A 12,809-nucleotide genomic window follows, 5' to 3' on the forward strand; every position below is an offset into this window, starting at 1 on the left:
CCACAGGGTCGTATCGGATATACCGGGGGTTTGGTTCTCGTTGAAGTAGTCAGTTAATACCTGAGTGGTTTGCTGTAATACTTCAGGTTGTTGGAGGAGGGCGTCGTTAAGCGACCAGGAGGGGGGGGAAGGAGTGCGGGCTAGCCCGGTCAGAGTCAGAGAAATCGGGGCGTGATCAGACCACGTGATTGGATAAATACAGCAGTTCTGGATTCTGGATGTTAGGTCCCTTCCGACCATAATCATATCAATTCTAGTATATAGATTGTGGACTGGAGAATAGAACGTATAGTCCTTAATTAGGGGATCAACAACCCTCCAGGAGTCAAACAGGAGGTGATTTTTAAGCAGCGACTGTAGGGCTCTAGAGTTGCGGGTGCTGATACGGGACTGGGACCGTGGGAGGGGATGGGAGCGATCCAGACTATGATGTAGTATGGTGTTAAAGTCTCCTGCTATTAAGAGGTCACCTTTCCTACATTGGGCGATTTTGGAGTCTAAGGAAGCAAAGAACGAGGCCTGGTTAATATTGGGAGCGTAGACATTAACCATGGTGATAGGGACATTATTAAGTTTACCTACTATAATAAGAAACCTACCGCGCTTATCCTTAATGATTCGGTCTGATTCCAAATGTAAATGGGCGGGAATCAGAATGGCGACCCCTCTTTTCTTATGAGTGCGATCACAGGTGTGTATGGCAACAGGGTGGCGTCTAGAACATAGTTCAGGGTGGGAAATCCCTTTAAAATGCGTCTCCTGGAGGAATACCAGATCTCCCCTCACCTGTTTCAGAAAAAGAAATAACTTGGTCCTCTTTTGAGGACTGTTAAGGCCCTTCACATTGTAGGATATTACGTTAACAGACATAATGTTACAAGTATAAGTATAGCATAAGAGTTCTTATTGAACCTTAAGTAGTCTCCCTGGGAAACGAGGGGAACAAGGGGGAGAGAAAGAGCGGGAAGTTGGGGAAGAAAGATAAGGGGAAGAAAAAGAGAAAGAAGAAAAAAAAGAAAAATCACAAAAGTCACAAAAAGACCTTTAAGATACTGTAAAATAAACAAGTAGAATTGACCGAGCCACCGACCCATTGTACGCTGCGTACGGGTCTGTATGTTTGAGCACCCGTATGGGGGATTTAAGGGAGAAGAGAACTCCCTCATGCTCAAAACTGACTATGGAGGCTCGGTGGGGGGCGCGGTCTCGGCCACCGGGACGCCCACCAACTAAACTTATGGGGGGGCGACCGAAGGGGTCGTTGCAACAACCTGCCACAGTGGACCACCGTTGAAATTATATAAGTAAATAAGCAAATAAACAATCTCAACTCAGAAAGAGATTCTTACAACTCTAAACTCGTTTGTAAAACAGTGACATTTTACCCCTATAGTGACCCAGCAGTACATCTGTGCAGAAACTTTCACGGCGGGTCATGGCTTGTAGAGGTTTTCTCCGGGACTGTCATATGTTCAGTTATATGAACACGGTGGAAAAGAGGAACCCGTAAACCTCTAAGCTAATATGCATAACAGTAGAGAATGACAAATAATAACCCGACAGTGCAGCTGTGAAGAAATGTTCATGAAGTGTCATGTCTCACGGAGGTTTTTGCCGGGACTGTCAACCACAGACGTCGAGGCGCCCGCTGCGGGAGGGGTGAGACTGGAGTGCGTTGAAGAACTGGAGCTTCCAGCGGGGCGTCAGGTTTATCGGACTCCGGGGGAGAAAGGTTAAGTCTCAGAAGGAGCCGATGGGCCTCCTCCTTAGAACGTGCCAACAGTCTCTTCCCATCGAGTTGCACAATGAGGGCAAAGGGGTAACCCCATCTGTAATGGATTTGGTTTTCCCTGAGGATTTGGGTGAACTCCCGCAGGTCGAAGCGCCTCTTAAGAGTGGTAGGGGATAAGTCCTGAAACACCATTAGCCTATGCGAGTCAAACATACACAAGTCTCTGTTCCGGGCCGCTGTTAGAATTTTTTCCTTGATTTTGAAGTAGTGACATCGTATGACTACGTCACGTGGAGGGGATGAAGTCGGGGGTTTTTGGCGCAAGGCCCGGTGAGCCCTGTCCAGGAGGAACTGCTCACGTGGGACGTCCGGGAGGAGGTGTTGGAAAAATCTGAGGAGGAAATCTTCCAATTGTGCCGGTTCCACCGACTCCGGAATATATTTAATACGTAGGTTATTACGTCGTGCGCGATTGTCTGCGTCTTCCTGCTGGTCTTGGAGCAGGTAGATATCCTCCTGCATAACGTGGACTGAGCGTTCCAGCTCCTGCTGGAAGGAAATGACTTCATCAATTTTTTGTTCAGCGTCGTTAGTGCGGGCCCCGAGATCGGATATCTCCGCCTTGAGCCCTGAGATGGCATTCTGGATTTCCGAATGAAAAGCTTGTTTCAGCGATTTCATCTCCGCCAGAATAGAGGAGATACATTCTTTCATGGAGGGGTCTGGGGACGATGAGTCTTCCTCAGATTCTGAAACCTGGGCGGGAACAGGGACGGCCGGTAATTTGGTGGAACTAGACTTCATCTTAGAAATAAAGGTGGAAATTTCCGCAGAAGATGTATTTTTCTTGGACTTGGACTTAGGCATGGTGTATGACAGTCCCGGAGCTAAAAGAGGTCATCGGGCATAGCTGAGTAGTAATATAGGTAGTTAGTGATCCATCACGAAGTAGACGTTGAGATTTCACAAGAACAAGACCCCCGGGGTCGTGCCCCCAGGCTTTCAGCAGCACATTTCTCTGCTGGATAGTGACATAGGAGACTGGGGTGCAAAGCAGGCGCAATAGTAGGGAGAGGCCAGAAGATGGCGCCCTCTGGCTTGTAAACTTGTAAACTTGTAGTACAGAGAAGTCCAGCACAGAAGGGGAATGCCAAATAGCCTCAGCAGGTTATATGAAAATTTAATACTAGGGGGGTGTTAGAGCATATATAGGACCCCTATGGGGCGAGAAGATGGCACTCCTCAGCCCAGTCGTACCTTATGGCAGGGAGGGGAGAAGGAAGACGCCAGCCACCGTGAGGGCAGTCGAATGGGGCTCCCCAGTGACCATGTGAGATCCGCAGGTCAAGGGCCACCTAGCACACCAGGCGAAGGGAGGGCTGAGGGTCACAGGAGCCTCCGTGCCTAGCGCCGATGGTGATGTCTCCGGTGGCGGCTGAGTAACTGCAGGCCTGGGACAGAGGTTCACCCCCAGAGAGAGGCTGATGTAGGTGCTGTGGTGCTGCGGCTCTGCGACCCCCTCCGGCGTTCAGCACGGAGTGTCCAGGCGTCAAGCGCAGGTGATGATGGGGGGGGGAGAGTGTTGGTGGAGCAGCTCACCTCTAGTGTAGCGGAGGCCGGCAGGACCCGAGTCCGCGGCTCCGTCTCCGGGTCCGAAATCTAAAATGGCCGCCGCCCTCGAGGCATCGGATCCCCGGCGTCCGCTCTTTGGCCAGCTCCTCGTTCCTCCGCAGCCTCCCCCGCCTCGTCAGTATGGGGAAGCGTATGTCAGCTCCCAGGGGGTCCACGCCAGGGCACTTGAGAGCACTTCAGGGACAGGTACGAGGCTCCGTACGGCCCGCCGCCGGAGGATTCAAAATTTAGGCCCCGGCTTCTGAATGGAGGGTAGGCCGCAACCCGCAGGAGCCGGTAAACCGGCTCCCCGATTCCGCAGCGCTACCCCACCACCGACGAGTGTCCCCTCTATCAAGGGGAGCAAGTTTGGAAGGGTTTTCCCAAGCAGAGAGAGGGTTTTGAGGGCTAAACTCCTTGATCTCTGAGGAGCTCTCAGAGTGTGCTGCTTTTTAGATCAGCCTCCAGGCCACGCCCCCTTCTTTTAATATGTTTAACAAGGAATGCCTCCCAAGCCACCGTGCCGTCACTTACACGTATGTACCTCACGAGAACTCGATTTCCTGTGGTTCCACCCAAAATTTAGAAACTTATATATGTATACACACACTTTCACCTCATAAACTCCTTACTTTCGTTTCTGCGCAGAAATCCCTTTCATTCAGTATCGCAGGCTAATCCCGAGGAGTTGCAACTAGAGAAGGATCTATTAGCTTAAAATTTTGGACACTGTGATTGATTTGCGCTATTATCGCGTTGCCTCCGTATCGCCTACTAAAACAATACTATCGTGCGATTTGTATTACGTGGGCATACCCAGACGCTCCGTTGCGTAATATACGCTCCGTGCGTCGGCCCTTTGCGTCGCGTACGCTAGTCCCGCCCTTTGTTAGAGACACATGTACGCCAGCCAGGTATATCCACAGAAATACAACCAACACGTTTATATCAATGTAGATGATCTTTAACTGTAATCATCTACCGAGCACCACACAGATCTTTCCTTGTATCTTTAGGCAAAGCCGTGTGCATGTTTTACAAATTACTCCTTAACGTATTAATATTACTTTTAACTACCAATAGCAACAAATCTTTCTCAGCACGTTATCAATTGTGAAATGGCAAACAGGAAAGTGAGGTGTGAAAATACACAAATGAAAAGAAATGCAGGTGTGTGCGTGTGTTGCGTACGCAATGTGTACCAAACAGAAATAAAACAGTTTTTTAAAAGACAATAGCGTACTGTTCTTACCTTCCGGTTCCGGATTCCACCAGCACTCCTACAGCGTAGCGAAACAGACGCTTATCTAGCCAGCACTACTGTATCCCTCACCACCAATACGGATACGAAGGGATACTGCCTTCCCGCCCTTGCTGACAGATAAAGTCTGTGTTCGCTAGTGCGGTTATGTGGAGGACGGACGAGGATCCAATTGATAATGCCGATTTATTACCTTATAACCTTCACTATATACTGGTAAGAGATTCAGTACGCAATTGGCGTATGGGGTACCGTAAGGGTACGCACTTAGCGTAGCAGACGCTTATCCGTGGTCGAGATGCACATGCGGCACGCTCGCTCACAGCTTAACGCTTGGTGTCGAGCACGCTATAGGCGGCCGACTACCGTAATGCTACGCTACTAGCGCAGCTTACGCTCGTGTCCACGAGGGGAACACGAGTGGCGCAGACGCTCACGGGATGACACTCAGTAAACCTTGTATGCAACACAGTGAAAGATTGAGTTTGTACTGTAAACCTTACTACTGAAATACTGTAGCGATATAACGCTGCTTAACCTTGTTAATGTGAAAGCTGTTTGAGCGATTGAGATGCTCCGATTACCCTCTGCACTGTAATAAACACACGATACCTTGCTAAGGTTCCAACACCTTTACTAACAACATCTAGCTATGTAAAAAGGGGAAAACAGTTAACAGTTCATACACTACAGGCTAACATCAATATCTAAGCAGAATAACTACACATAAATATACAATAGCGTCACAATCTTATACAATAACAGAGAGAGAGAATATGGCAAATACAAACAGGGAATAAGTTGGTCACAGAGAATAACTTACACACACTGGGGAATGATCGCTGCGCAGTCCTGGTACCAGCTCCGAGTTAGTCAATGATGAAAACCGTTTGTGGAGAGAAGACTGAGCTGGCCAGGCTGGCTGTCCTTATATACACTGCGTACAGTATACTACAAAGGGACCTATAATCTCATTGTTCATTGGACACAGGACTGTCTCCTCGCATCATAACAAAAGGTCATAGGTTAGTTTGAACAGGTGGGCTGTGACTATATCAAACTGCTCAGGTGGGAGGGAATCTCAGAATTCCCGCCGCATGGATAATGAACCGCAAATATAGTAAATGTCCAGAAACTACTAATAGACATAACTATACGCAGGAGCGATTAATCTTTACCTAACCAGCACCGGATTGTTTCTAATAAAATGTTCTTTAGTTAGGTACCAAACACAACTGCTCAAACCCTGTCTGACCCTTCGTACCATGCAAAGAGGAATTCCTCTGTCCAGAGACCAGTTACATTAAACAAACTTGCTGTTATTATTAAGGGGAACATTACCTATAAAACATACTATTTGAATTTATTATGTAACAATTGAGGCGCCCGCTAGACGCACACAAACTCTACCGTAAATGCACATACCATGCGCTCGAGCGCATCGCCGAGGAGGCGCCGTCACGCAACTGCGAATATGCGCACGCACGGGAGAGAATGTGTACGTGCAGCGGGCAAGCGCATGGGGTGAATATATGGCAGCGTGTAGCATGATATTTTTCCGACTTTGACAAGCCCAATGGACAAGCAGGTGAAGTGGCTTCTACCCAAACCACTAAACAATACACAAACAAACAATATCACCACTTTATCCTTCGGCGCTTTTAGATTGGATGAATGACCGTTTCTAAACTCTGCCTCCTCAGGTGTTTCTCCAAAGCGGACAAATTCTCACGGCTTCTATATGCTCAAGAGATAAAGTTTGAGGAAATCTCAGTGTATCACCCCTTCAATAATTTTCACACACAGTGTTATTAATATAGCCTCCTACCAGATTTGGTGGTCTACTGACTAAGTAGACAATAACACTTTTACTGGAGCGGCTATAGCCTGTTATGAATCCCCTCCTTCCTTTAATATTCTTTCAATACTCCTCCATTGCATATGGAATAAAAGAAAAGCTTCCAATAGTGTAATAAATGGAATAAAATCCCCAAAAAAAGAACACAGTGCAAATAGCAAATTATGGATGGACTCTCACCCGGTCATATGGTCTACCATGTAAAAAGTAGACATAAGCGTATTATTAAACAGTGTCACAGGCGTCCCCGAATACCCACTGTACCATCTGACCTCTGGAGAGCTTCACCAAAACAGTCCTCAGCCTAGGACTGTTTTGGTGAAGCTCTCCAGAGGTCAGATGGTGATTGAAGGGGTGATACACTATGAGATTTCCTCTTCTTTATCTCTTGAGCATATAAAAGCCGTGAGAATTTGTCCGCTTTGGAGAAACACCTAAGGAGGCAGAGTTTAGAAACTATCATTCATCCGATCTAAAAGCGCCGAAGGATAAAGTGATGTTTTTCTATTACTTATTTTTCCAAAAGTTAAACTGTGGCTTACACGGTAGTACATCCCCTAAGTATGGTAATGAGTTGCTTAATTTGTGTACATTGGCTATTTTATGTGGAGATAAATGCAAAGTCTATCTCGGCATCTCTACTGGTTGTTTTGTTTTTATCTGAGATCAAGCGATCTTCCCTCTTTAATGCCTTAACCTCTTCAAATGCATTTTTCACAAGTTTCTCAGGGTATCATTGATTCAAGCAGCATGTTAACATTTGATCTGCTTGTCTTATAAAGGAGTCCATTGTGGTACAGATTCTCCAAAGTCGCATTAATTGGCCTCTTGGTATGTTTTTTATCCACGGCGGATAATGCGCGCTATTAAAATGTAAATATGCACATGTACTAACTTCCTTTACATAATTGTAAGTCAATATAGTGTTGGCTTCTGCCTCCAGGGATAGGTCCAGGAAGTTAGTTCGCTCAGGGTTAAACTGATAAGTGAATTGAAGATTATAAGGATTAGAATTAAGGTGAGTGACAAAAGAGTGAGCAGAGTTGTGATCCCCATCCCAAATAATGAAAAGATCATCAATATAACGGCCACAGAGGACCAGGTGCGCTCCAAAGTCACCCCCCCACACACACACACACACACACACACACACACACACACACACACACACACACACACACACGATTTGGTCTTCGACCTGACCCATGTAGAGGTTGGCATAACTTGGCGCGAACCTGGTCCCCATGGCCGTTACCATCACCTGTAGATAGAAAGTGTCTTGGAAAAGAAAATAATTGTGTTTGAGAATAAAGGAAATAGAATCCAATATGAAGTTCCTGTGTCTCTCAGTGAGGTCACCATCATGCTGTAATTTATTCGAAATGGCTTTTATACCTAAATCATGTGGAATATTTGTGTATAGGCTCTAAACATCCAAAGTTAGGGATGCATATGTAGCTTTCCATGGGAAGTATCTGATAAGATTCAAAAAATGGGTGGTATCTTTGATATGGGACCTCAACTGAGAGACACGGGGCTGTAGAAAAGAATCAACATATTGGGAAAGGTTAGAGGATAAGGAATTTAAACCAGAAATAATTGGGCGCCCAGGAGGTGAAGTGAGAGTCTTGTGTATCTTAGGAAGATGGTAGTAAATAGGTACTGTAGGATGGGGGGGGGAAAGAAAACCCCATGGGCTACTGCCTCATCCAGAAGACCTCTGAGTTCCATAATATAGGACTGTGTAGGGTCTTTAGGAAGAATTTGATAAAATTCTATATTATTCAGCTGTCTATTTGCTTCTAGAATGTAATCAGACTTGTTCTGAATAACAATGCCCCCTCCTTTGTCGGCCTCTTTTATTATAATGGAGGAGTCCTTGGTTAACTTTTTTTTTTTTTTAAATCATCCAATGTGGTTTTGTAAAAACTTTCTATGCTTGTACCCTTATACTTAATTGGGTAACATTCAGACTTAAGTTTTTAAACCTCTTTCGATCACTGTTCACATCATATATAGGTTGGTTTTGAATGGGGAAGTTGGCATGATTTTCTTCCCATAGCTCTGTTAATGCTGCTAATGCTGGTGCATCATCAATATCTAGAAGAATGGCAGATGCTGGATCTTTATGTTTACATAAATTTTGTTTAGCAAATATTTCTAACGTCCTAGTGGATGCTGGGGACTCCGTAAGGACCATGGGGAATAGACGGGCTCCGCAGGAGACATGGGCACTTTAAGAAAGAATTTGGATTCTGGTGTGCTCTGGCTCCTCCCTCTGTCCCTCCTCCAGACCTCAGTTTGAATCTGTGCCCGGACGAGCTGGGTGCTACTTAGTGAGCTCTGCTGAGCTTGCTATAAGAAAGTATTTTGTTAGATTTTTTATTTTCAGGGAGATCTGCTGGCAACAGACTCCCTGCATCGTGGGACTGAGGGGAGAGAAGCAGCCCTACTCTCTGAAGATAGGTCCTGCTTCTTAGGCTACTGGACACCATTAGCTCCAGAGGGATCGTACACAGGATCTCACCCTTTGTCGTCTGATCCCGGAGCCGCTCCGCCGTCCCCCTCGCAGAGCCGGAAGACAGAAGCCGGGTGAAAGAAGCAAGAAGACTTCGAAATCGGCGGCAGAAGACTCCAGTCTTCAAACTGAGGTAGCGCACAGCACTGCAGCTGTGCGCCATTGCTCCCACACTACACCCACATACTCCGGTCACTGTAGGGTGCAGGGGGGGGGGGCGCCCTGGGCAGCAATTAGGACCTCTTGGCAAAAGTGGGCATATATACAGTTGGGCACTGTATATATGCATGAGCCCCGCCATTATATTATACAGAAACGCGGGACAGAAGCCCGCCGTCGAGGGGCGTGTCTTCTTCCTCAGCACTCACCAGCGCCATTTTCTCTCCACAGCTCCGCAGAGAGGAAGCTCCCCAGGCTCTCCTCTGCAGATTCACGGTAGAAGAGGGTAAAAAGAGAGGGGGGGCACATAAATTTGGCGCAAAAACAAAATATACAGCAGCTACTGGGTTAACACTTAGTTACTGTGTGATTCCTGGGACATATAGCACTGGGGTGTGTGCTGGCATACTCTCTTTGTCTCTCCAAAGGGCCTTGTGGGGGAACTGTCTTCAAAAAAGAGCATCCCCTGTGTGTTTGTGGTGTGTCAGTACGCTTGTGTCGACATGTTTGACGAGGAAGGCTATGTGGAAGCAGAGCGGGAGCAAATGAATGTGGGGTCTCCGCCGACGGCGCCGACCCCTGATTGGATGGATATGTGGAAGGTTTTAAATGATAATGTTAATTCCTTGCATAAAAGGTTGGATAAAGCTGAAACCTTAGGACAGTCAGGGTCTCAACCCATGCCTGATCCGATGACGCAGAGGCCGTCGGGGTCTCAGAAGCGCCCACTATCCCAAATTGTTGACACAGATACCGACATGGATTCTGACTCCAGTGTCGATTACGATGATGCAAAGTTACAGCCTAAATTGGCTAAAGCCATCCGTTATATGATTATAGCAATGAAGGATGTGTTGCACATCACAGAGGAAACCCCAGTCCCTGACAAGAGGGTTCATATGTATGGGAAGAAAAGGCAGGAGGTGACCTTTCCCCCTTCACATGAGCTAAATGAGTTATGTGAAAAGGCTTGGGAATCTCCAGATAAAAAACTGCAGATTTCCAAGAGGATGCTTATGGCGTATCCCTTCCCGCCAACGGACAGGTTACGCTGGGAATCCTCCCCTAGGGTGGACAAAGCTCTAACACGCTTATCCAAGAGGGTAGCCCTGCCGTCACAGGATACGGCCACCCTAAAAGATGCTGCGGATAGAAAGCAGGAGGGTTCCCTGAAGTCCATTTATACACATTCAGGTACCTTACTAAGGCCGGCAATTGCGTCGGCCTGGGTGTGTAGTGCTGTAGCAGCATGGACGGATACCTTGTCTGAGGAGCTTGATACCTTAGACAAGGATACTATATTAATGACCCTGGGGCATATAAAAGACGCTGTCCTATATATGAGAGATGCTCAAAGAGACATTAGCCTACTGGGCTCTAGAATAAATGCAATGTCGATTTCTGCCAGAAGGGTCCTGTGGACTCGGCAATGGACAGGCGATGCCGACTCAAAAAGGCACACGGAGGTTTTACCTTACAAGGGTGAGGAACTGTTTGGAGAGGGTCTCTCGGACCTGGTCTCCACAGCTACTGCTGGAAAGTCAAATTTTTTGCCATATGTTCCCTCACAACCTAAGAAAATACCATATTACCAAATGCAGTCCTTTCGATCACAAAAAGGCAAGAAAGTCCGAGGTGCGTCCTTTCTTGCCAGAGGCAGGGGCAGAGGAAGGAAGCTGCACAACACAGCTAGTTCCCAGGAACAGAAGTCCTCCCCGGCTTCCACTAAATCCACCGCATGACGCTGGGGCTCCACAGGCAGGGCTAGGCCCGGTGGGGGCGCGTCTCCGAAAAATTCAGCCACAAGTGGGTTCACTCCCAGGTGGATCCCTGGGCAATAGAGATTGTGTCTCAGGGATACAAGCTGGAATTCGAGGAGATGCCCCCTCACCGATACCTCAAATCGGCCCTGCCAGCTTCCCCCTTAGAGAGGGAAATAGTGTTAGCTGCAATTCACAAATTGTATCTAAAGCAGGTGGTGGTCAAGGTTCCCCTCCTTCAACAAGGGAAGGGTTATTATTCGACCATGTTTGTGGTACCGAAACCGGACGGTTCGGTCAGACCCATATTAAATTTAAAATCCCTGAACATATACCTGAAAAGGTTCAAGTTCAAGATGGAATCGCTCAGAGCGGTCATTGCAAGCCTGGAAGAGGGGGATTTTATGGTGTCTCTGGACATAAAGGATGCATACCTTCATGTCCCCATTTATCCACCTCATCAGGCGTACCTCAGATTTGTGGTACAGGATTGTCATTACCAATTTCAGACGTTGCCGTTTGGTCTCTCCACGGCACCGAGAATATTTACCAAGGTGATGGCAGAAATGATGGTACTCCTGCGGAAGCAAGGGGTCACAATTATCCCATACTTGGACGATCTCCTCATAAAAGCGAGGTCAAGAGAGCAGTTACTGATCAGCGTAGCACGCTCTCTGGAAGTGTTAGGACAGAACGGCTGGATTCTGAATATTCCAAAGTCGCAGTTGATTCCTATGACTCGTCTGCCCTTCCTGGGCATGATTCGGGACACCGACCAGAAGAGGGTTTATCTCCCGATGGAGAAGGCTCAGGAACTCATGACACTGGTCAGAGACCTATTAAAACCAAAAAAGGTGTCGGTGCATCACTGCACGCGAGTCCTGGGAAAGATGGTGGCATCATACAAGGCCATTCCCTTCGGCAGGTTCCATGCAAGGACTTTTCAATGGGATCTCCTGGACAAGTGGTCCGGATCACATCTTCAGATGCATCGGTTAATCACCCTATCCCCCAGGGCCAGGGTGTCTCTCCTGTGGTGGCTGCAGAGTGCTCACCTTCTGGAGGGCCGCAGATTCGGCATTCAGGACTGGGTCCTGGTGACCACGGATGCAAGCCTCCGGGGGTGGGGGGCAATCTCGCAGGGAAGAAATTTCCAAGGCCTGTGGTCAAGTCAGGAGACTTGCCTTCACATCAACATCCTGGAACTAAGGGCCATATACAACGCCCTACGTCAAGCAGAGTCCCTACTTCGAGACCAACCGGTTCTGATTCAGTCAGACAACATAACCGCAGTGGCTCATGTAAACCGCCAAGGCGGCACAAGGAGCAGAGTGGCGATAGCGGAAGCCACCAGGATTCTTCGCTGGGCGGAGAATCACGTAAGTGCACTGTCAGCAGTGTTCATCCCGGGAGTGGACAACTGGGAAGCAGACTTCCTCAGCAGACACGACCTCCACCCGGGAGAATGGGGACTTCATGAAGAAGTCTTCACACAGATTGCAAGTCGGTGGGAACTACCACAGATAGACATGATGGCGTCACGCCTCAACAAAAAGCTACAGAGCTATTGCGCCAGGTCAAGGGACCCTCAGGCGGTAGCTGTAGACGCCCTGGTGACACCGTGAGTGTTCCAGTCGGTCTATGTATTTCCTCCTCTTCCTCTCATACCCAAGGTACTGAGGATAATAAGAAAAAGAGGAGTAAGAACAATTCTCATTGTTCCAGATTGGCCACGAAGGACTTGGGATCCAGATCTGCAAGAATTGCTCACAGTGGATCCGTGGCCTCTTCCTCTAAGACAGGACCTGTTGCAACAGGGACCCTGTCTCTTCCAAGACTTACCGCGGCTGCGTTTGACGGCATGGCGGTTGAACGCCGGATCCTAGCAGAAAAGGGTATTCCGGAGGAGG

At 47.8% G+C, this 12,809-nt stretch overlaps 1 protein-coding gene across 2 annotated transcripts in view; it reads left to right on the forward strand.

Moving 5' to 3' along the window:
• SCFD2 (sec1 family domain containing 2) overlaps positions 1 to 12,809 on the forward strand; it is a 1,002,395-nt gene that overhangs the window by 60,603 nt on the left and 928,983 nt on the right. The window lies entirely within an intron of this gene.

The sequence above is a fragment of the Pseudophryne corroboree genome, chromosome 1, assembly GCF_028390025.1.
Source record: "Pseudophryne corroboree isolate aPseCor3 chromosome 1, aPseCor3.hap2, whole genome shotgun sequence".
NCBI lineage: Eukaryota > Metazoa > Chordata > Amphibia > Anura > Myobatrachidae > Pseudophryne > Pseudophryne corroboree.